The sequence below is a fragment of the Dryobates pubescens genome, chromosome 28, assembly GCF_014839835.1.
Source record: "Dryobates pubescens isolate bDryPub1 chromosome 28, bDryPub1.pri, whole genome shotgun sequence".
Classification (NCBI taxonomy): domain Eukaryota; kingdom Metazoa; phylum Chordata; class Aves; order Piciformes; family Picidae; genus Dryobates; species Dryobates pubescens.
The window spans coordinates 8,948,172-8,971,637 of NC_071639.1; the positions used below are offsets into that span (position 1 = coordinate 8,948,172).

The following is a 23,466-nucleotide window of genomic DNA, read 5'->3' on the forward strand; positions in this document are numbered from 1 at the left end:
ATTTGAGCCGAGAGTTAAAAGCAGCTTTAGATTTGCAAGTAGAAACCCTCAGTGACAGAAAACAAAAGACACTGCAACACTTCCTTGGGAAGGGATGGACCACCCCAGGGAGATGCCTGTCTCTACTCCCTACAGAGACATTCCCACTGAAGTTTGTTGCTTAGCTTTTAGTTCATGCCAGTTGAATCCTACTCCATATACACACATCTGACAGCATGATGCTTTTAATGTGAAGTTCTGTATCTGCCTTGAGGAATCTTCACAGGCCATGCTGCTGGTAAGACTAGATTTGTCTTGGTATACTTATAGCTATCTTCAGCTTAGCAGCTTTTAATAGAATACTTTTATTTATATCAAGATGACATATTCTGTAAGGAGTCGACATGCTTCTAAAATAACCTGAGAAAATGACCTTGTCCACACTCAGCAGTTGCAGCGCTTCCACTGTGCCAGGAAGCTGAAAAAGGCCAGTATGCAATAACTGAAAATGATGCCTAAATATTTCAGCAGCTCATGTTGTTATGTCATCAGTTATATCTTGCTTATCCAGTCTTATTCCCATAGGGTTTAATGAACTGCTTAGAGTGGTAGTACTTCAGTCCCATTAGCAGCTGGAGAGGTAAAACAATTTCAGTAGAGGGAAACCTTTCCATCACAGAAATAGTTACACAGGCACAATACGTCATGTGGAGCAGGGCTGAGAAACCATTGTAGGATGATTTACTGACTACAGCACTGGGTTTTTTATTCTCTTCTCTGCCTTTCACCACCTGCTGTATCCAGTTTTTAAGTTGAATTCTTCCTTTGACAGAGCATCATTCATGCAGATCTCTGTCCTGTTAAGGTTATTCTGATATATTCCCTTTGTGTGACTCCCTCTCTGAAGATCAGGCCCTTCACCCAAGTCTACAAGGTTGAAGAACTGCCTGCTGCTCTAACTATGATCTCTAGTTCAGGAGTGAAAGGACTAGCAGAAATAAAACTAGTCCTCTGGCTCTTTAAGATATAGTACTTCAGGTATAGTGAAGTGGCTTATCTGATCCCAGCTCTTGTTCTGCTCATCTCTTCTTCACTGAAGTGCTACTCTCACCTTTTGCTGGGTGCTACAACAATCTGTAGGTCATACTACCCCATTGCAAATGTACAAACACACGGATGCCAAGTGCAGTTTCACCCAGGAATGACACTTTGATGGTCAGATTGACAGAACCAGTAACCTACATATCACTCATTTTTATGTGATTTGGGGCAGCTTCAGTTCCCAAGGCACAGAGATATTCACTATTTCTATCAAAAGCAAGACATGTACTTGATAACCAGCAGTGAGCTTGGCTGGTTTGTCTGGAATGTGTAGATACTCAGCTCAGCAGTCATGTAGGAACATTTCTAAACCCATTTTTGTGAAAGAGCTCCCAGGTTTGCAGGTATAAACCTTTAACAGAATAATGTGGGGTTGTTTTTTGCCTTTTGACAGCTTAACTAAGTTTGAAAGCATCAAGCAACCTGATCTAGTGGAAAGAGTCCGTGCCCATGGCAGGGGGGTTGGAACTAAAAGATCCTTGAGGTCCCTTCCAACCCTGACAATTCTGGGATTCTGTGACACTCAGATAATGACACTGGCAGGAATGTTTTTACTGCATTAGATGCCAATTAAATTACTGATTTCATAATTATAAATCAGCATGTTACAGTGGATAATTAATGTTGTCACACTCAAGCTGAAATACTTTATGTAAGCATAAGCCTTTCCTCTGTTGACTTGCTAATTCAGGAACCAGAAAATATTGCATATCATCTCTTAATATTTGAATACATAGCTTTTAGGATTCCTGCTCCTGCCTGCAGCCATAGCAGCACACTGTGCTACATAATGACTCACTTTGATGAGTGTGGACAGCATTCAGAAGGGACATAATGATCTCCAGGGAGAGAACTGTTCATGTGAAATTAAGAAGAGATTTGGGAGCAAAAATACCCCAAATACTTTAAAATAATTGCCAGGTATGTCATTTTAAAAATAAGGAAAAATGATTGATAGGTCACAGCAGCAAGGATTTGGTGCAGAACATTCTGTTTACTACTGTGGATTTGCTCTAAATTGTAGAAGAGGTGGTGAAAAGGCGCAGTCCTAGAATAAGGGCTGCAGTCCTATAAAAATGGAGCGGAATGTCCCCAAAATTCTTGTCTAATTGAACTTAATTGTGGCCAAGCTGATTGATTCTTCCATTGATAAGTCACATTAATAAATGCATAAAGCCCATGGTCATAGAACATGGGGCAGCCTAGGGATTAAAACACTGCTGTCCGTCATTGAGCAGAAAATACAATCACAGAATCATTAAGGCAGGGGTAAAAAAACCCTCTCAGATCAAGTCCAACCATCAGCCCAACACCAGGTTGTGTGATGATTTTTATGGGTTTTTTTAACCTCAGAAATATAGACCTAATGATGGCTGACCATGTGTCAGCACAACCACTCTACTTGCAACCACAGATGTGTTCTATTGATTTGGGCTAGGAAATAGGAGACCAACTCTAAAGGCTATCCCCACCTTCAGGACTTTTAGAATCTCAGCTTCCCTCACCTGGAGAACACCATCAAATTAATGGAATTTCTCCATGAAAGCATCTTCCAGATCACATTTGTTATCAGGCCACACTGAAACCAGGCATGTGAAAGTGGTGGGGCTGGAAGAAGAAAAACTGCAAAAGACCCATTTCTGGTTGAAAATTTGAAGACGCTCTTGCTGCTACCCAGATATGGGGTTTCAGCCTCTGTTCTCAGAACTCTTTATGCCTCTGTTATTCAATATTCTCATACCAAAAAAATTATACCACAGCTGCTCTCAGCATGGCCATAAGAAAGAATGAATGAACTTTACATGGGCCCATCCCAAGCTGCGTATTCTGGTTTGTAAGGGGATCAGCCATGCATGGGAAGTTGCTTTAGGCCATTTGTCTTCACCATCTGCAGCTTCTAAAGCAGGCACACTGCAGCAAGCCTATTGACATTATTTTACTTTTCTAGCTCTTTTATTTCTTTGTTTTCTTCCTTTACCACCAAATTCTGGTCGTAAATTAGAAGTGCTTTCCTGAGTGCTCACTAGCATCTTGAATCCTCCCAACAATAGGTTTGAAATTGTGGAACCAGGAGAGTGCCCAGCATACATGGTGGGGAGAGTGGTTATGTGCTGACCTGGTCATTTAAGTTTGGACTAAAGGAAGCCTAAGTAAATACTTTAGGATGTTGTATATCTACAAAGATATGCTTTTATCAGTTTATGGCTTTATGACAAAAGGATATGAATTGAAAACCAAAACTACTCTATTTTAATGCAATGTTTCAGTACTAAAGTGGGGGAATGTCTTGCAAAATGTCTGTGTTCCCTTTATCAAATAAAGGAAGTAGAAAGGTCATTATGATGCTTTTAGGAATAAACAGGCATGATGCAATGACTGATTATCCCCATTTTTCTACAAACATGCACAGTCTCTTTTCAACATTAATACAGCTTTGAAGCATTTCTGTTGAAAGAATTAGTCCTGGGAGGGGTTTATGTCATTAAATAATTTTGCAGTCTGCAACTTTTGCAACTGAAAACTAAACTTCTTTAGGTTATTGAGACAAAAGCAACACTCTCTTGATAAATATGTATATTCACCCAAAGTTAATCAGTTCACTGTTCTGGAATTAGCTTGCCTTGGTGTGTTGCCAATTAGCAGGAACCCAGGGATACTGTCAGCTGACAGCTGGAAAGAGATCCCAAGCTCTGCAGAGCATACGGTTTGCTGTGTTGTACAAAACCCTCAGCTCATGCTATTAATGCTTTAATATTACTTATTAGAATTTGCATCAGCAATCTGTCTGCTACCTTTTTAATCAGCAAAATATACTGCTGGAACCCTGCAAGGAGCTGTTTCCCTCAAAATCATACTCACTGTGGTGTTTGAAAAAGCAGCTTTTTGATTGGTGATAAGGGGGTGATAAGGGCAAAACAAAACTAAACCAAACCTAAAACAACAAACAAACCAACTAACCAACCCATAATTAAAAAAAAAATAATCATAGAATTGTCAAGCTTGGAAGGGACCTCAAGGATCATCTAGTTCCAATCCCCCTGTCATGGGCAAGGACACCTCACACTAGATCAGGTTGCTCAGAGCCGCATCCAGCTTGGCCTTAAAAACCTCCAGGGATGAGGCTTCCACCACCTCCCTGGGCAACCTGTGCCAGTCTCTCACCACCCTCATGGGGAACAACTTCTTCCTAACATCCAATCTGAATCTACCCACTTCTAGGTTCGCTTGCTCCATTCCTCCTAGTCATATCACTCCCTGACACCCTAAAAAGTCCCTCCCCAGCTTTCTTGTAGCCCCTTCAGATACTGGAAAGCCACAATTAGGTCTCCTCGGAGCCTTCTCCTCTCCAGACTGAGCAGCCCCAACTCTCTCACTCTGTCTCCATATCAAACAGATAAACTGAATGGGGCTAAAGAGGAGGAATAAAAAAGGGCATTTGACTGTCCAGGAAGCTGTGCAATTCAGAATCATTTCTGAATAGAACATGTTTAGAAAATTATTAAAAGGGTTTGCTCATTGGAATTCAGATTGAAAAGAACAAATAGATACTTTAATACAAAACATTTATTGCAACACATTAGGATTGTGCTTTTGAAGTCTGAAAGTGGATTCAAATATCTTTTTTATTCTATAAATGACTGTGAATGGCTGACTTTTTTCTGACATAGACTATACATGCACAAGTAGTCTACTGACCTAACAGGAACAGTATAGAAGCAGTTTGCTTCTTTTAAATATTTAGAATAAATCATAGTTGTTGGGTTTTTTTTTTTTTAATCTATTTATGCTTGTTAAATCTGAACAAATAAACCAAAATTGCCTAATAGGACCAGCAAGTTAAGAGTGAGCAACATTGAAAGTATGCTATTTATTTACTGTGTTTAACTTTATTCTCCTCTAGAGAAGAAAAATATCTTCCAGAGAAAATATCTGCTCTATATTCTTATAGATATTTATAGAGATAGGATGCAATTTTCCTTACATTCCATATATGATTTGCAAGAGCAACGCTGATGTTGCAGCACTCCTGAAGTCCCTGCTACAACTGGGAAGGAGCAACCAGTCATAATCAGAGAATCATAGAAGCAATAAGGTTGGAAAAGACCTCAAAGATCATCGAGTCCAACCTGTCACCCAAGATCTCATGACTAACTAAACCATGGCACCAAGTGCCACATCCAATCCCCTCTTGAACACCTCCAGGGATGGGGACTCCACCACCTCCCTGGGCAGCACATCCCAATGGCAAATTACTCTTTCTAGGAAGAACTTCCTCCTCACCTCAAGCCTAAACTTCCCCTGGCACAGCTTGAGACTGTGTCCTCTTGTTCTGGTGCTGGTTGCCTGGGAGAAGAGACCAACCCCCACCTGGCTACAACCTCCCTTCAGGTAGCTGTAGAGAGCAATAAGGTCTCCCCTGAGCCTCCTCTTCTCCAGGCTAAACAATCCCAGCTCCTTCAGCCTCTCCTCATAGGGCTTGTGCTCAAGAAGCCACAGCATGGGATGTGGCCAGAGTCATAAATACAAGAGCTCCATGAGAATTACACACAAACAGTTCAAGATTAGTATTGATCTATTTTTGCATTATTTACAGTTGCCCTTGAGTCCATGTGCATAGTTTTAATGGAGCTTAGCTGCATTAGGATTCAAGCTAAATATCACATTAGAAGCCCCCTCAGGGAGAAAGCTTTCTGAGTGGAGTAATAATGGAAAACACCTATCTGTGGAGTGCTAAAGATGCCTCCATGGCCTCCTGTGTTGGCTGCTTAGATAGATTAACGCATGACTGTGCTAAGTAATAGATATTTGTTGATAAGGTAGAAGTAATATGTGTAGGTAACAGACTAAAATTAAAACTGCCACATTTCTTCCTCTGTCTGGAGAAGTTTCATCACTGAATTAAAATATTAGGAGAATAGAAGGGAGGAAAACTTTTTCTTTCTTCCTTTCTTTCTTTCTTTCTTTCTTTCTTTCTTTCTTTTTTCTTTTCCCAGAGAAATTTGCAAACAGATTTGTGATGGGAGGGAATGACCTTGCATGTTTAAAAAGCTGAAACAGGCTCCTGCTGGCAGCCTGTTGTTGAAGGGCAGATAACAATCCCTTGTTTTCCTCAAGGATTGCAATCACTGTCACGGAGCCTGTCATGTGCTGTCTGTGGGAGCAGCAGCAGAGTGCAGATTTGAAATCAGCATTGTCTGTCAAGAAGATTTCTGTGTGAGTTAGAGTCTTTTGAGAGGTACACATCCCCCATGTGAGTTTTGGCAGTTTGAGTAGATCCACAGGCAGAACTGCTGCGTCAGCACTTTCCTTGCAAAAGCTGCACAAGGATAGTTACACAGCATTGTCTGTCCTGTGCAAGGAGGGAATGCCTGCCTGAAGGGAGGTTGTAGCCAGGCAGGGGTTGGTCTCTTCTCCCAGGCAATCAGCACCATAACAAGAGGACACAGTCTCAAGCTGTGCCAGGGGAGGTTTAGGCTGGATGTTAGGAGGCAGTTCTTCATACAAAGAGAGATTGGCCATTGGAATGTGCTGCCGAGGGAGGTGGCGGAGTCACTGTCCCTGGAGGCATTTAGGAAGAGACTGGATGGGGTGCTTGGTGCCATGGTTTAGTTGAATAGATAGTGTTGGATGATAGGTTGGACTCGATGATCTCAAAGGTCTTTTCCAACCTGGTTAATTCTATTCTATTCTATTCTATTCCTATTTCTATTCTATTCTATTCATGCAACCAGTGCTCTGCAGAGAGAGTGGGGTTGTGTGTGTAGCAACAGTTCAAGGCAGTAAAGTTGGTGTCAGGCAGTTTTCTTGGTAGGATAACTGGAAATATGTTGCTGGCACCTCACTTTATCACTTTCTTCCAGACTTGGTCTGTTCTTCTGTATGCACGCTGCAAGGACAGTGACCAGCAGAACAGCCTGTCCCTTTAACACAGTGTTCTCCCTTACCTGTGATAATTTTCTTTCTCAAGTAATACTGGCTTTAGGGGACAATACCTGTTGCAGTGTAACTAAGAACAGCTCCAGCTTCATAATACCCTAAGTTAGAGATACAGGGGAAAAGTGCACTCATTACTGGACATTAGAACTGACACTAGACTGGATACAAGACTTGCCAGCATGGGATTCACTAATTATTTTTAACAATGGATTGTTAGTGAAAAAATACATCTAATGAAAAAACAGTGAACTTGTTAGCTCCTTCCAACTTCTAGTGACCCCCAGCCTCCTATCTGGTGGGGGAGTACGAGGAGCAGAAAAAGCCTTGACTTCGTGTCAGAACTGCTCAGTGATAACTAAATCCCTGAATTATCAACACAGTTCCCAGCAAAAATCCAAATTCAGTCCCATACGAGTTCCTATGGAGAAAAGTAACTCTATCCCAGCCAAAACCAGGACAACCAAATTCTTTTAATTAGTCTTTAGCACTCTAAGCTTAAAGCTTAATGAAGCGGTTCAGTTCAGGGAGGTGCCTTGATTAGAAAATGAAGTCCCTAGCTTCAGATGATTAACTGTCATCACAGATCTGGAGTTTTTACACTTGTTTTTACTTTTTGCACTTCTGTTCTTTGAGGAATTCATCTTAATATGCTGTAAGATTGCACTGGAAACCTGTAATGTTGCCTTCTGTCTGAAAAAGCCATCAGGCTATGATGGATTTTTGGTAAGGTGGTCCAGAACAAGAGAAAGAAAAGTAAATCTGTGACAGCTAACCGCATGAAGTCTGTATTCACTGTTCAAATGCTTTGTAGAGCTAAACCAGCTCAGGCAAAAAAATCCCAGCAGATGAATGAGAAATACATTTTGGCTTTTAGATTATTTACAGCTGCAAAGCTTCTGCAGTTTTTTTATGAGAAAAAAGATCCTGGTTTAATCAGAGAAGAAAAAAAAAATCAATAATTGAGAATTTTTCATTACTTAGTTTAATCATTCATTTCTATGCTGTATGCCAGTGTCATGCTAGACAAATCAAACTTCCCAATATGCATGTTTCTAGCAGCTGGTCTTGGAACTGAGGCTTCTCTTTGGACAATGGGGAGGAAATCCTTGGGGTCTCACACCAATTACAGATGCTTCTGCTGGGTCAGTTGGGCTTCCCTAGTGCATGGGCTATATGTGCCTGCCACCATGCAGCTCTTATTTCATGCTACCCAGCCTCTTTGGAGCCTCATCTCCTTTCTGAAGATATAAATATGTATAAAAGAGTCAGCTGCTTGGTGCAGCTTGAGTGGTGGACATAACAGAAGATTGCACGTGTGTGCACAGCAGAGAATTTATCTGATTTAGCTGTGTGAGTTGCATTTCATTTCTCCATGGTGAGTTTGATATGCTGTATTTCTGGAGTTTACCTAGTTCACACACAAGTGTCAGTTTCCTTCCTGATGGGAAAAGTTGGATACTGTTTCCCTAGTATTTATCTGCCTTCTAAAGATTTGAAAGCATGTTTAGAGAATATAACAAAAAGGTAGACAAAATGCAAGTGATGTTATAGAATAGAATAGAATAGAATAGAATAGAATAGAATAGAATAGAATAGAATAGAATAGAATAGAATAGAATAGAATTAACCAGGTTGGAAAAGACCTCTGAGATCATCAAGTCCAACCTATCACCCAACACCATCTAATCAACCATGGCACCAAGCACCCCATCCAGTCTCTTCCTAAACACCTCCAGGGACAGTGACTCCACCACCTCCCTGGGCAGCACATTCCAATGGCCAATCTCTCTTTCTGGGAAGAATATCTTCCTAACATCCAGCCTAAACCTCCCCTGGTGCAGTTTGAGACTGTGTCCTCCTGTTATGGTGCTGATTGCCTGGGAGAAGAGACCAACCCCCACCTGGCTACAACCTCCCTTCAGGTAGTTGTAGACAGCAATAAGGTCTCCTCTGCACCTCCTCTCCTCCCCACTAAGCAACCTCAGCTCCCTCAGCCTCTCCTCACAGGGCTGTGCTCCAAACCCCTCCCCAGCTTTGTTGCTCTTCTCTGGACACCTTCCAGCAACTCAACATCTTTCCTAAACTGAGGGGCCCAGAACTGGACACAGGACTCAAGGTGTGGCCTAACCAGTGCTGAGTACAGAGGCTGAATGACCTCCCTGCTCCTGCTGGCCACACTCTATGGAATTATCACCCCCCCAAAAAAGACACTAAAAAAACCAACAAAAGTAGAAACAATTCAGTGAATGTTAATCTTTACATCAAATCAATCCAGCAACAGTATTGAAAGAAATACTGAGAGTCTTCTAGTCTTAATATTTGCTCAAAGATTCAGAGCAGCCTTAAAGGAAAAGAGAGCAATTATTATTCTTCTGAGGGCACAGACAATAGGACACTGCAATATAAAAATGTGTTTTCTGTTTCATGTGCTATTATTCTGATGGGGGGGGGGGGGGGAGTTAAAAGAAGTTAAATAATTTGGGGTTTGGTTGCTGGTTGTCTTTTTGAAATCTATGATTCACTAAAGAACATCTTACAAAGTCTTGCATTACTTGGTACAGGCACTTTTATGATGATTCATAGCTGTGACAATTCAGCCCATTGATATCAAAACCACTTTGTGCAAATGCTCTGTGCTCCATTGTTCCACTGACAATATGCAAACCCCTCCTTCTATCACTTGGGGGGGGTGATCCTCTAGCTGAACTTTGAAATTCCTGGCTCCAGCCATCTGTTTAATCAATACATTTTGTAAAGCAACAATGCTGTAGGATTGCTTTCTGCTGCTCCAGGCACCACTAGCATAAGGAATGACAGTGGTTTTGTGGGCTTAAGTTTAAAACAATGTTTTTACTAGCTGTTGCAGAAAACTACAATTTACATTCCTTTTGTGTTTACGTGTTGGATATGTTACAAAATGACTATAATTATGTAGAATAGAAAGTGATGATTATATGGTTGGCTTTTTGCATTTGAAAAATATGAAAATACTGTACTAACATCACATGTCTGAGTTCCTCTCGGAGAAAAATGAAGGGTGTGCGTTCCCTTCAGGCTTTTAAACAGGCTGCTTGTGGTGTATCGCAGGTCAGCCCCTGTAGGCTGCAACCTGCAACCTATGTTGTAAGCCCTCCAGTCTACAGGATGAGCACAGTGGATGCTTGTCTTTTGATTTAGCCATTGTCTTTAAACCAAGACAGCCCTCTAAAAAGAATAAAAGAAAACCAGTTTGGGAATGCATCATCCTTTTATACAAAATTAACCAGCACCAGAACAAGAGGACACAGTCTCAGGCTGCACCAGGGGAGGTTTAGGCTGGATGTTAGGAGGAAGTTTTACACAGAGAGAGTGATTGCCCATTGGAATGTGCTGCCTGAGGAGGTGGTGGAGTCACCATCACTGGAGGTGTTCAGGAGGAGACTTGATAAGGTGCTTGGTCGCATGGTTTAGTTGATTAGGTGGTGTTGGATGATAGGTTGGACACGATGATCTTGAAGGTCTCTTCCAACCTGGTCTGGTCCTATTCTATTCTATTCTATTCTATTCTATTCTATTCTATTCTATTCTATTCTATTCTATTCTATTCTATTCTCACTTCTCACTGTCTGATAACAAAAGTTTTGCACTTCTGACACAACAGTGAAAATGTTTTTTAGTGAAACATGCTCTTTGACCTGACCACTCTGGGTTCCAGTTCTATCAAGGTGCAAGAGTGTGACAAAAGAGAGAAACATGGTAAAATGTTTTCTTTGCATAGAATGGTAGACTCGAGATCCAACCCTGGTAGAACTGCGGCTTCTAAACCAAAGTGAATACTTCTGATAAGTGGCAGACAAGTACATTGGGTGCCGGGGGCTTTGTTCTCTTCACAGGGGAGAATAAGTGTCCTATTTAAGACTGCTGCAACCTAAAGAGCCCCTCTGTGTGCAACTTTTCAGTCCTGGATGGGAGATAATGTCAAATAAGTTATCCAACATTTACTGTGTTTGGGAAATGGAAGCCAAAAGGAAGTTTCAATACATTTGCATCTTTAAAAGGTTTTTTGGTTTGGTTTGTTTTGCTTTTTAAATGGAGCTCTTGTTTGAAGCCCTTTTTTTTTTTTACCTTCCAACTTATCAGCTTAGTTTTCCCTGTAAGCACAGACTTCAGAATTTAACTGGGGAAAAAGTACAGAAAAGCTTCTTTCCTAATGTCAAGATAATCTTTTAAACATAAAACCCAGAGGATAACGATATGAATGCTACCTCAAAAACTAGGTCACTTGTCACTCTTCCTAAGAAAAGTTATGTTCCATTCTTACTCTGTATCAGCCAAAGCACAGTACTTTGATAGGAGTGAAAAAAAAAAAACCCTACTGCTAAAACAGAAGGATACATTTTAAATTATTTTTTACTATTCCAATCCAGTTGTTTCTCTGACTTCTTCCTCTGAAAAACTCTTGAGGAATGAGCCAAGTCTAGTCCTTTCTGCTGTTCTTTCTTCCTGAATACTGATAACGTTATTTGCTTCTGAAGCCCTAGAACTACCTAACCTCTTTCCCAATTACTGCCAAAGGTTTTCCAGGCAACTGCAAACTTTTCAGAACACCTTTGGTTGCCTTTTCTTCATCTTGATGACAGTGATTATCTCAATGTATAAGAGGAACGGTGGTGAATTTCTTGTGCCCTCCTTGTACTCGTGCTCCGCTTGGCTCGGTGTGCAGATGCTGAATGTCTTTACATGCTAACGCCGTAGTTCTGCTCCCCTGGAGAAAAGTTAAACACAATTTGAAAGTAGGGGTCGGGGAAAAACATTTCTTTGGTAAATTAATGCAGCATTTTTTAGGTCAGACCCTCATTAGTGGAAATCGATGCATCATCATTGACTTCCATGGAGCTATGGTAAATTACATCAGCTTAGTCTGTATGCAGAGATGATATTTGCATTTGTTGAGGCTGTGGAGAAGAGCCATAAAGCTTTCATATGGAACAGATTTGCTGCATTGGGAGTTCTTAAGGCTTTCTCTTTGGAGTGTTTGGAATTTGCTGGTTTTCCAATTTTCAGCAGTGCCATAAAGCATCATATCATTTGTTCTGCTGGGATTTGCTAATTAGCAATGCTGAGCAGGAATCCTTTTGGTTGTAGTGTGAATTGCTGCACCTCTGTCCATTTTGCACCTTTTTTAATGAATCCCATCAGAAACGTGTCTATAGGAATTAATTAAATGGCTACAGCTGTTACACCTGAGCTCCTGAACCTGCAAGTTTGTCTATGCAAGTACTCATTTGAGAGATCTAATCCATTTGCATAAATATATTTACAAATAAGATTACTCTTTTGCCTTTCAGCATACCTGGCTTGAAAAGTTTGAAATGTTGTCCTCAAAAAAAAAAAAATACCCAGAAAATTATTTTTACTAAATTGTTATCCTTTTCTTTGACACTCTCTGGTTTTAGGCTTATTTGCTGGCAAATCAGCGTTGTCCACATGAGTCACCGCAGGGCTTATGGGTAAGCTGAGCTTCAGAAGAATGGGAGTCGAGGTTACAGGCATGCTGTGACAGAAACAAGCCCAAAGGCACACCATCTCTTCTGGAGAAATAAGGTTTCATTCCTTTGAGTCATCTGTCCCACAGGTCTCTAGAGAACAGTATGATAAAAATGGAGTAAGCACTTTCTGGTCACACATCTTCTCAGACTGATTTGAGTGATGCTTTCTGTGTACTCCTCAAAGTAGTCCTTCCAAATGGAATATGAGGAGAGGCTGAGGGAGCTGGGGTTGCTTAGCCTGGAGAAGAGGAGGATCAGGGGAGACCTTCTTGCTGTCTACAACTACCTGAAGGGAGGTTGTAGCCAGGTGGGGGCTGGTCTCTTCTCCCAGGCAACCAGCACCAGAACAAGAGGACACAGTCTCAAGCTGTGCCAGGGGAGGTTCAGGCTGGATGTTAGGAAGAAATTCTTCATAGAGAGAGTGATTACTCGTTGGAATGTGCTGCCCGGGGAAGTGGTGGAGTTTCCATCACTGGAGGTGTTTAGGAGCAGACTTGATGGGTTGCTTGGTGCCATGGTTTAGTTGATTAGATGGTGTTGGATGATGGGTTGGATGTGATGATCTTGAAGGTCTCTTCTAACCTGGTTTATTCTATTCTAATAAACTTGGTAGATCAAACTCCTTTCTCAGACATCCATCAGTCCCTGCCTGCTCAGAGCAGGGTTAGAGGACGTGGCTGAAACTATGTCTGTGACTAGTCACGGTTTTAAGTCAACTCTGCCTGTTGCCTTTCCTGTTGCCTTGATCTTGATGCTTCAGGAAAACCAGGAGTAAAAAAGGAAGATTTGCTGAATGTCAGTAGTGTCACTTCAGCCTGAGTCAATGGGAGGGTAAGAACCAGAGCTGACACTGGCCTTTTGGTAGGGTCAAACTATGCCAGTTTTCTGGCATCTGACATCCATTGTGGTCTCTGCTGCTGCATGCAGAGCATCGATGGACAATGGCCATTGATGATCATTTTTGGACCCACACAGGCCATTGATGATCATTGTTGGACACACAAATTAGTCGCATGAACCCAGTCTGCCAGTAAACCATAGCTGGTGTCTGATCCAAAACTGACTTGCAAAACCAACAAAGCTCTCATGGTCTTTTGCTGATGGGAGATTTTGTTTAGTGTTTTGTTTAGGGCTTTTTGTTCCTTTGTTTGTTTTTAGTGTTGCCGGTGCTCTTGTTTTGTTGGTAAGCACAACAATATTTTGTGGTCTTTTGTAAAGCCCAGAGTCAAGTGAGCACATAAGAACCTCAGTTTTCAGTGAAGAAAGAATTAAAATAAACCTCATGTTATAAGAAAAATAATACCTAGAAGGCATGCCCTGATTGCACAGGGAAGGCTTGGTGAGTAGAAAAGGATAGAAAATAATGCCTCTTATCACGAGGGCAGCGGGGAGGGTTAGGAAATCCTCTTTTCTTATTGCAATTCAAAGGAGGTTTTTCAGATGCAGATGTTTGGGGTTTTTTTGTGCTACAGCAGTGGTGAGAACTCCCGAGAAAATTTGTATTCTGCACGTCTTTAAAGCTCATGGGTGGAATAGTGCACATGTGGAACTAAATCAGTGCTCTTCAAGCCCAGCTTGTTATACTGGGATGAATCTCTGAATCTCTGCTTAATTTCTTGCAACCCATTTGCAAGTTCTCTGTGCAAAGCATTCATATTAATGTAAGTGGAAGTCTTATAGTGGGGAAGGCCCAGCGGGGCTGCCTTGAAGTCTTCTTGATTCCATCATGTAACTTGTAATTTCTGGTAGAGTTAGGTAATGGTTGGACTTGATGATCTTAGAGGTCATTTCCAACCATGGTGATTCTGTGATTCGCAGATTAGTTAGGAGATGTTGTGGCTGCAAACTAGACCTGAAAGAGCCAAGCTTTGTAGCTAAACAAGCTTTCTATACATCCACAGAAGCTCCACTACTCTTCCACACAGCTTGCTGAAACATTATCACAAGTGGCTCTGTTTCAGTATGTTTACATTTTCTGCTCATTTCAAGCGCTGGTGGTGTTCTTATCATCCTGGTGCCTGAGCACTCCAAAGATCTATGGTCAATTTCCAAATACTGACATGCACAAGAAGTGATGTGACTGCTCACTAATGTTAGGCAGCTTCTGTAAAACCAAAAGGGTTTTCAGACAGTACTGATCTTGGTGCACTTAACAGAAATAACAGATAGTCACCAAAGTGAAAGGAAAGTCTTCAAGCATTCATACTCCTTTCTCAGTAAAACAGCTTCTGTCACTCACTTGCCTATTCTTGACAATCTCCATTCACCACATGCCACTTTTTCAGTTGTTTTCCCCAGCCTTCCCATCAAACTGATGAAACACCACAAGCCAAAGACAGCAGTTCTTGGTAGTGTGTTCTACAGAATCTGTTGTTTTTATTCCAGTGCTGGTAAACACATCTGCAAAGAAATACCAAGGGATGTGGGAAAGGCTTAAACTTTTAATTTCAGCTGCTTTCTCAATTTTGAATGGAAGTTGTCCCTTTTTTTTCCCCTTCTTTGTTTTGTTTTGTTTTGTTTTAAGAGATAGGGTTTTTGCCTCCAGAATTGTCCAGTTCTCGAGCAACATGGGATAAAGAAGATCACATGGACATACAAGACTGAATATCAGAGAAATTTGATACTGATGGGCTGACCCTGTACTGTGTCCAGTTCTGGGCCCCTCAGTTTAAGAAGGATGATGAGTCACTTGAACATGTCCAGAGAAGGGCAACAAAGCTGGGGAGGGGTTTGGAGCACAGCCCTGTGAGGAGAGGCTGAGGGAGCTGGGGTTGCTTAGGCTGGAGAAGAAGAGGCTCAGGGGAGACCTTATTGCTGTCTACAACTACCTGAAAGGAGGTTGTAGCCAGGAGGGGGTTGGTCTCTTCTCCCAGGCAAGCAGCACCAGAACAAGAGGACACAGTCTCAAGCTGCACCAGGGGAGGTTTAGGCTGGAGGTTAGGAAGATATTCTTCCCAGAAAGAGCGATTGGCCATTGGAATGTGCTGCCCAGGGAGGTGGTGGACTCTCCATCACTGGAAGTGTTTAGAAAGAGACTGGATGAGGCACTTAGTGCCATGGTTTAGTTGATGAGATGGTGTTGAGTGGACTTGATGATCTCGAAGGTATCTTCCAACCTTGTTCATTCTGTATTCTGTATTTTGTTGTCATTCTTCCAAGTACCCACGAAGAGCAGCAAATCATTTTGGAACAGAGCATAATTCTTGCTATCAGTCTTTCATGGAAAAGGATGGTGTGTTGAAGCTGATTGGACAATGCTTTTTTTTCTTGTAGTCTTAAGTAAAGTAAATATGATCATGAGAAGGAACTGTCTTATCCCAATAGGCCTGATGCTGATCTCTTTTGTGCCTAAGTAAATCAATAATAATTTTACCAATGTCAGTACAGCCACATCAGTACAATTCTAGGGGGACTATGGAATACAACACAGTATCTCTGTGAAGAATAATGGCAGATTGCAGTGGGAATTGTTATGTCTGTGTGTCTTTGCAGGAAATCAGTGGAATTTGGTATCTTAGATGGTTGAATAAAAGAAACTTCTACTTTTAATTAATCTGGGCTGAGTTAATGAATCTAAAATGTGACAGGAGAGCACTACGAACCTTCAAGCATGTCATCTGAGACTGGACTGAATACTTCTGCTCAGGAAAGGAAAAGCACTTTTCTAACCTGCTGTTGATATGGTGGTGGGCAGTGTTTGGGCAGGATGGAAACTCACATAAGAACAAATAGCAGATAAAGACTGTTGCAGCATCTCAAGCGTGGCTGTTAGGTGGTGCACAGCAGTTCTTTGTGCGTTTATGAAGGAAAAGACAAAACAGTTTTGTTAGCACAAGAAACTTTTTTGCATTCCTCAGGGCTGACAGTGTCTGCTCTCAAAATGCAGAACTGCTTTCTGAAAGAGGCCATGTAGACTTTTTTATCTGACAGGCTGGTTGTACAGACAGATACACAGCGCAGCCATACCCACAGCACTGCCTCATGCATCTGGCAGCTGTCCCATGGCGTGCTCCAGGAGAATGGAGCATCTCTCTTATGAGGAGAGGTTGAGAGACCTGGGGCTTTTTAGCCTGGAAAAGAGCAGACTGAGAGGGCACCTCCATGGATAAATACATTCCACTTTGTGGTACTTTGAGCAGCACTCAGGCATAAATGTTGTCCATAGCACTGGTGAAGGGTACTTTGGGAAAGTTTGCTCATGATTATTTTATGCTTGTTTTTCTTATTAAACATTTATTACAATAGAGTCTTGATATTTCAGACTACTGCCTCAAGAAATTTTCTGCACTTGCTGTTGTTGTTGTTGTTGTTTTTTGGTGGGTGGTGGGATTTTTTTTTTTTTACTTGCTGTAACTTTCTTATTCCAGACACACTGCACCAGGCTGACACCATAGTAACACTTTATTCAGCACGGAATGCTGATGCCACTTTTTGCCTGACAGCTAAACAGGAGGAGCAGGAGGTTTATGCTTATTTTGAATTGTGGACACACTATCACAGTGTGTTTACCAACCTCTGCAGAGTGATGCAAACAGTCCAAGTTGTGTTTCACCACATTCAAAATTGAATTCAAAAGGCAAAATGCATCTTATTAAAAATGTAGGTTGATGGTCATCATCCCTTTGGTGGCAAAGCGTTGAGCTGCTTGAGATTCATTTCATCATGCAACCAAAATTTCACCAGCTGAAAAGCTGGTGATGAACACGATGGGGTGATGGTCATGATGACATGCCATGGTGTCACACATCTCTACAACATTTTGAGTAATAGCTGACTAGATAACACATAACATGTCAAAATTTGCAAGCATGGATGGTTGTTTCCCTGAGGGTGACTGAGCTTCATACATATGTAGCAGGTGGAAGAAGCAATCTGCAGGAGCTCCTCTCAGATTTCATCAAGAATTCCTGGACTACATGTGGCTGGCTCTTCAGGTCTGTGCTGGAGGACTTCCCAATGCCACTGCCCTAAGGCAACCTGTCAGAAAGGTTTACCCCAGAGATGTAAACACCAGAAGCTCTGGCTTCCTATGAGTTGGGGCAGTCTGACATGGTTGGATAGATGCCATAGGCTCAGAAATTTTGGGTTATTCTGAAAATGATTTCCACAGAGCAGAAGGAAGCCAAGAGATGAGAATCTGTGTGAGCACCCCAGATACTTCAGGTTAATTCTTCCTTCTTCTTCCCTAGTCACATAATTATGTCTCCCTGTATGTGTTTTTATGGCATTCATGACAAAGCCATTGTTTTTATGGGGACCAGCTCTGACTGTGACTTGAACCTGCCAAAGCAACCCTGACACTTGCTACCAGGACAGCTTCTTCACTGCCATGGAATTAGCTTTAGCTGCTTTCTGTGCCTTTTTCACAGCAGGATCTAGAAGCTAATGTAGCCTCTCTGTTATGCCTTGACTTATCATTTTTAATGGTTGGAGTCCACAGCATTAGACACTGGGACAGCCACACAGAGTCTATCTGCCCTTGGTAAGAGGCCTGGAAAACAGTGTAAACCTTTATGCAATGCAGGTGACTCCTCTTGAACAGTTTCTAATGAGAGACAATATCCTTTACTTTGAATTCAATGAGCTTTTGAAATGCTTTTAAGTATCAAGTGGCTGAGTAAGGGGTTTGCTCTCTTAATGGAGAGGAAAGATACATCTGCATCAATTGGTTGTTCTCTTTTTGTTTAGTCCTCTCCTCCTGTCTCTCTGTTAAGTGGAGAGAGGAAAGGCAGGAGACGCATCATAAGAGCATGCAGGAGTATGCGAGGACCACAGCTAGCTGGGTTATGCTCAAACAACTGTGTAGGACAGAAGGTGTCAAGCCTGGCAAGGTCTAGTCCCTATGGCCTACAGGGAGCAATGTGGCCAGGCTGATGCTGAGGACCTGTGGGGAACCAAAGGGCTCATTTCAAAAGGGAGCAAAGTAACATGAGACAAGTGGGAACAGTCAGAAGACCGGGATCCAGCAGCTGTTCACAGACCTTAACAGTAGCTAAGGTTTTGGATGCAGGAACTGCTTGGATACCTATACATTTTGCTTTTATTTCCTTATCAATAGACCCTCTGGATATATCTGAGTGTGTCTAGTTTATAAAGAAAGCAGCTAGAAGGATGGTTTGGGTTTTTTGTGTGAAAAGAGTGTCACAATGTACAGGTTAATAGTGTTGACACTAACTCTAGCACCCTTACAAGAACAATCAGTCTGCTGAGAGGAATCCTACTCTGGGAAAGAACTGGAAAGTGGTTGGATACACCGTGTCTTTCTGCCCTCTTGTGGGGCATGGAGACCCCTGTGGATCCTGGCTGTGGAGTCTGAAAGGACACATTGCCCAAAGAATCTGGTCTTGGTTAGAGCAGGTAAATGCACATCAAAAATGGACTGCCATTAGACAAAAACCTGCAGTGTTCTCATTACCACAAAGAGTTCAATTAGAAATGAAGTATGAAAAAACCTAAACAAACCACCAAAAAAATAAACAAAAAACCCCCATAATGAAGTTACCCTGCTTAATTTGAGTTTTCACTTCATATGTATTCATTTAAACTGTTTACAGTAAATACATTGATGGCATTTGTGACCATTATCTCTAATTACATGTATTGATATCTGCATATAGCCCATGTTGAATCGTGGCTTTTCTTGGTGGAGCTGTCATTTCTGAAACTTATTGTTTATAATCAATAGGAGATCTCATCAAATGCCAGCAGAGAAATTCTATCTGTTACTGAGGCTGAAAACAATCTATTCTTGGCAGAGTATGTGTGCTCATTTAGACTGAACACTATTTTATAAATGTCTACACACTGTCAACACATTATTGACTAGCCTCCTCACTCCTGGTGGGGAACCAATCCATTCTGCCATTACAGAATGCCTATAAAACGATAGGACTTTCAGCAACAATATTCTTGGGGAGCTCAAGTACTTCCCTGGAAAAATTAGTTATTTAATTCATGTAATAGGGGAGATGGAAATGTGTGTATGTGTTTATATATATATATATATATATATATATATATATGCAGCTTTCTTCCCAAAGTGTTTTTAAATCTCCCTCTTTTCCTCTAAAAGCTCAATGGTGATGGAGATGGTCAAAGCAGACCCCTTAGAATGCATTTTTTCCTTGTGATCAGTTTAGGTGAAAATCCTGTAATTCAGAGCATAACTCATTAGTAATATGTCAAGAGCCCCTGGGAGCTCCCTCTTACAGGGTTTATCACATTTGCTTCCCTCACTCTGTCACACATAGGAGTGGTGGCCAACACTGTTTGTATCTAACGTTACAATCTATATCCCTAAGTGTCATTGACATCAAAGGAATCAGACTCTTCTGATTTCCAGAGTCCTGTTCACACAGCTGAGAGGAGTTCACGTGGCTTTTTCATGTGACTACTAAACCTCTTTTCCTGGGAGAGCTTGCGTGCTTGCAGAGGAGTACTGTAGGGCTTGCTGCTCTGTTTGTTTGTTTGTTTTCTGGAGCCAACCTATTAGTTTTCAAAGATATTGTTCATGACACTGGCACAACTTCACAGAGCACTACTTGAGATGTTTTATTAGTTATTTCAGCTGAGCATTTAGTCTGTGAAGCTAAGCTATCAAAAGAGGACTTTGGGGATATTATCAGTTCAATCTAATGTATGAGCTCAAATTATTGTATCATTATAATATGCTGCTTGGCATGTTTTGCCATTGATTTGCCTACATTTTTTTAAATTGCTCAATCAGAAGCCATTTATCTGATAAATTATTAACAAATAGATGTTTCTGGTGGGAAAAAAAAAAAAAAGAAGAGGAAGAAATCATTCAGGAGTGTAAATTGTATCATACAGGCAACAGCAGACAGAAGTAAACTGCTCTTGAGCCAAGCTGTTTTATGTAGTGTAGATGGAAATCATGCAGTGAAATAAACATTTCATTGCAAAAGAAGGGTTGGCTGTTATTTTCCTGCACTTATACCAGACCCTGCAGCTTCTGTGCTGTACATTTCTATGCTATTTTATCAGTGCAGAGCACAAAATTCAGCTTTAAAGTGTGCAAAAGCATCTGCACTTGTTAGACTCTGACCATACCATAAGGTGCTCATAAAGTGGTCATTTTTCCTAATGTTTCTGTGGAAACCTTTGGATTTAATTCTGCTTCTCCACTCAGAAGTGATTTTCTTTTTCTTTTTTTTTTTCTCCTGACTAACAGGATAATTACAGAGTTAATGTCTTTTGGCAGGTCAAGTTGACATTGATGATTTTGAGGGCTTAACTGTATTTCAAATTCCTCGGGGCTCGATTTACTTTGAAGGAAAGTAGATATGTTCGTGCCTAAAGCTAGGAATTGGAGTTTCCAATTAAACACTATATTCACATTTGTATCTGTGTCCTGTTTCCTCAATATGGAGGTGTAGGTAGATTTAATAAAATGGAATAGAAAACAAAGGGGGAAAAAAGGCAAGAACAGTAAACTAATTCTCACTAAATACTACTAACATTTTTTCCAAATGGGTCTGGCACTGTTTTCATTATAAAAGGAGTTTTTTCCCAACCCCCAGAATTCTGTGATTCCAGACATTTACATAATGGCTGTAAAGTATTTATGCTCAATATCAGGGGTAAAAGGATAGAATAGAACAGAATAGAATAGAACAGACCAGGTTGGAGGAGACCTTCGAGATCATTGCGTCCAACCTATTATCCAACACCACCTAATCAACTAAACCATGCAACCAAGCACCCTATAAAGTCTCCTCCTAAACACCTCCAACGGGTGGATCAAGAATAGTGTAGCCAGCAGGAGCAGGGAAGTCATTGTGCCCCTGTACTCAGCACTGGTTAGGCTACACCTTGAGTCCTGTGTCCAGTTCTGGGCCCCTAAATTTAAGAAGGACATTGAGACACTTGAACGTGTCCAGAGAAGGGCAACGAGGTTGGGGAGAGGCCTTGAGCACAAGCCCCATGAGGAGAGGCTGAGAGCTGGGGTTGTTCAGCCTGGAGAAGAGGAGGCTCAGGGGAGACCTTATTGCTGTCTACAACTACCTGAAGGGAGGTTGCAGCCAGGAGGGGGTTGGTCTCTTCTCCCAGGCAACCAGCACCAGAACAAGAAGACACAGTCTCAAGCTGTGCCAGGGGAAGTTTAGGCTCAAGGTGGGGAGAAAATTCTTTGCAGAGAGAGTTGTTCGCCATTGGAATGTGCTGCCCAGGGAGGTGGTGGAGTCACCATCCCTGGAGGTGTTCAAGAGGGGACTGGATGTGGCACTTGGTGCCATGGTTTAGTAATCATGAGGTGCTGGGTGACAGGTTGGACTTGATGATCTTTGAGGTCTCTTCCAACCTTATTGATTCTATGAAAAGGCAGCAGAGTAGCAGTAGCATGTGCAGTGTATTGCTTCTTCCCAGGAACATGTTTTTTGCCTGTAGCCCACTTAAAATCCATGCTATTAGCAATTTGCTGTTCTTGGGAAGGGTCTTTGATTGATGCTTACTATTATGAAATACATTTGCTGTGATTTTCCTTCCCCTTCCTCCCTAACCTGCACTCCAGGTTGCAGGCTGTCAATGTTTACATGATACTGAGAACCGAGACAGTACTTCCAAAAACTTGAGCTGCCAAGTACTATCTCTGGGGCACTACTGCACAAAATTTCTCTCCAGTCATAAAGAGAGAAGCTGAGTGCTTGTTTTATTGTAGGCTTGAGGGTTGGTTCTTTTTCTTTTCAAATATGCAGCAAGCATCTTCTCTCTTTGCACAGGCTCAGCGAGGTGCACGCCAGTTCAGCAGAGATGTCTGATCCTTCTGTCTGCATACCTGGAGCTGCTTTCCCCCTTGATTGGTCTTTTCAGTAACCACTAAAGGCTTCTCAAGACTGAACACTGGAACAGATGAGTTAAATCCTTCCTGAATGTTCTTCATCAGAAGCAGATGTGTTGGACTTTCTGGATGTGCATAAGGACACAAAGGTTAGTGTATTCCTGAAGGTTCAGGTCTGTTTCATTTAACCACTAGCAGTGCAGACATTTCAATTTGTTGCTTAATCACAGGTGATGAAATGGTGATTGACATCACACATATAGTTGAGATCATGCTTTTAGCTGTCATGGAATGAATGCGCTTCTTACTGAGCTGGTACAACTTAAAGCCCTCTAAATGACTTGCTGGCCAACAAGATCAAGCTCTGTCTGTTCTCTGAGCCCGATTTGCCGTTCACCATTTTTGTGGTATCTCTTCTAAATGTGAGTTTGGTGCATTGCTATCACACTCACGTGATGTACAACTGGTAAAAAGGGGACCACAATATATTCTACCTCCCTTTGTCCATAAGATGGTCCTTGTTTACAGTCAGTGGGGCAAAGGCATGGATGTTTGTCTACCTGTGTGCTTACCTGCTCTACACAGCATGTGGGCTTCAGGGGAGTGCCAAAGACATATAGAACATGTTGGAGGAAACAATTTCTTCCTAATGGCAGCTATGCACTTCCTAGAACTTTGAGGATTTGGTAAAATGCTTTTTCCCTCCCTGAATTTCTCTTAAAGTATTCTATAATCTGTGGACACTATTCTGCCACCTTATAAAATCAGCCTTGATCAGAATAATTCACTGACACCATTTTATTGTGCTATGATCAAACATATGCAAGAAATCATTCTGCAAACAGCTACATGCTCAGAAAGGTGGTGGAACGTGTGTGGGCATATGTGCACATCAAGTCATGTCTCAGACACATAACTGACAAGGCAAGTAGCAAGATCATAAAGATGCATCAGGAGTTTCAGCATCAATCATAACACCATAAAAAATAATGTAAAAAAAAAAAGAAAAGAAAAAAAAGATTCTATTGATGTGGATAATGCTAAATGCACTGGAGAAGAAAAGTGAACAGTCAGTAACCCTGATTTATTCTATGATTGCCATCTGTTTTTCAGCTTCTGCAGAAT

At 41.6% G+C, this 23,466-nt stretch overlaps 1 protein-coding gene across 3 annotated transcripts in view; it reads left to right on the forward strand.

Moving 5' to 3' along the window:
- The window catches only part of HS3ST5 (heparan sulfate-glucosamine 3-sulfotransferase 5), a 189,385-nt gene that overhangs the window by 70,462 nt on the left and 95,457 nt on the right, over positions 1 to 23,466 (forward strand). For 2 of the 3 annotated variants that reach the window (XM_054174098.1, XM_054174097.1), the window contains exon 2: positions 22,283 to 22,490. The exons of the other annotated variant lie outside the window; for it this stretch is intronic. The gene's annotated coding sequence lies outside the window, so the exon portion shown is untranslated. The remainder of the gene's footprint in view (positions 1 to 22,282; positions 22,491 to 23,466) is intronic. 3 annotated transcript variants of the gene reach the window in all.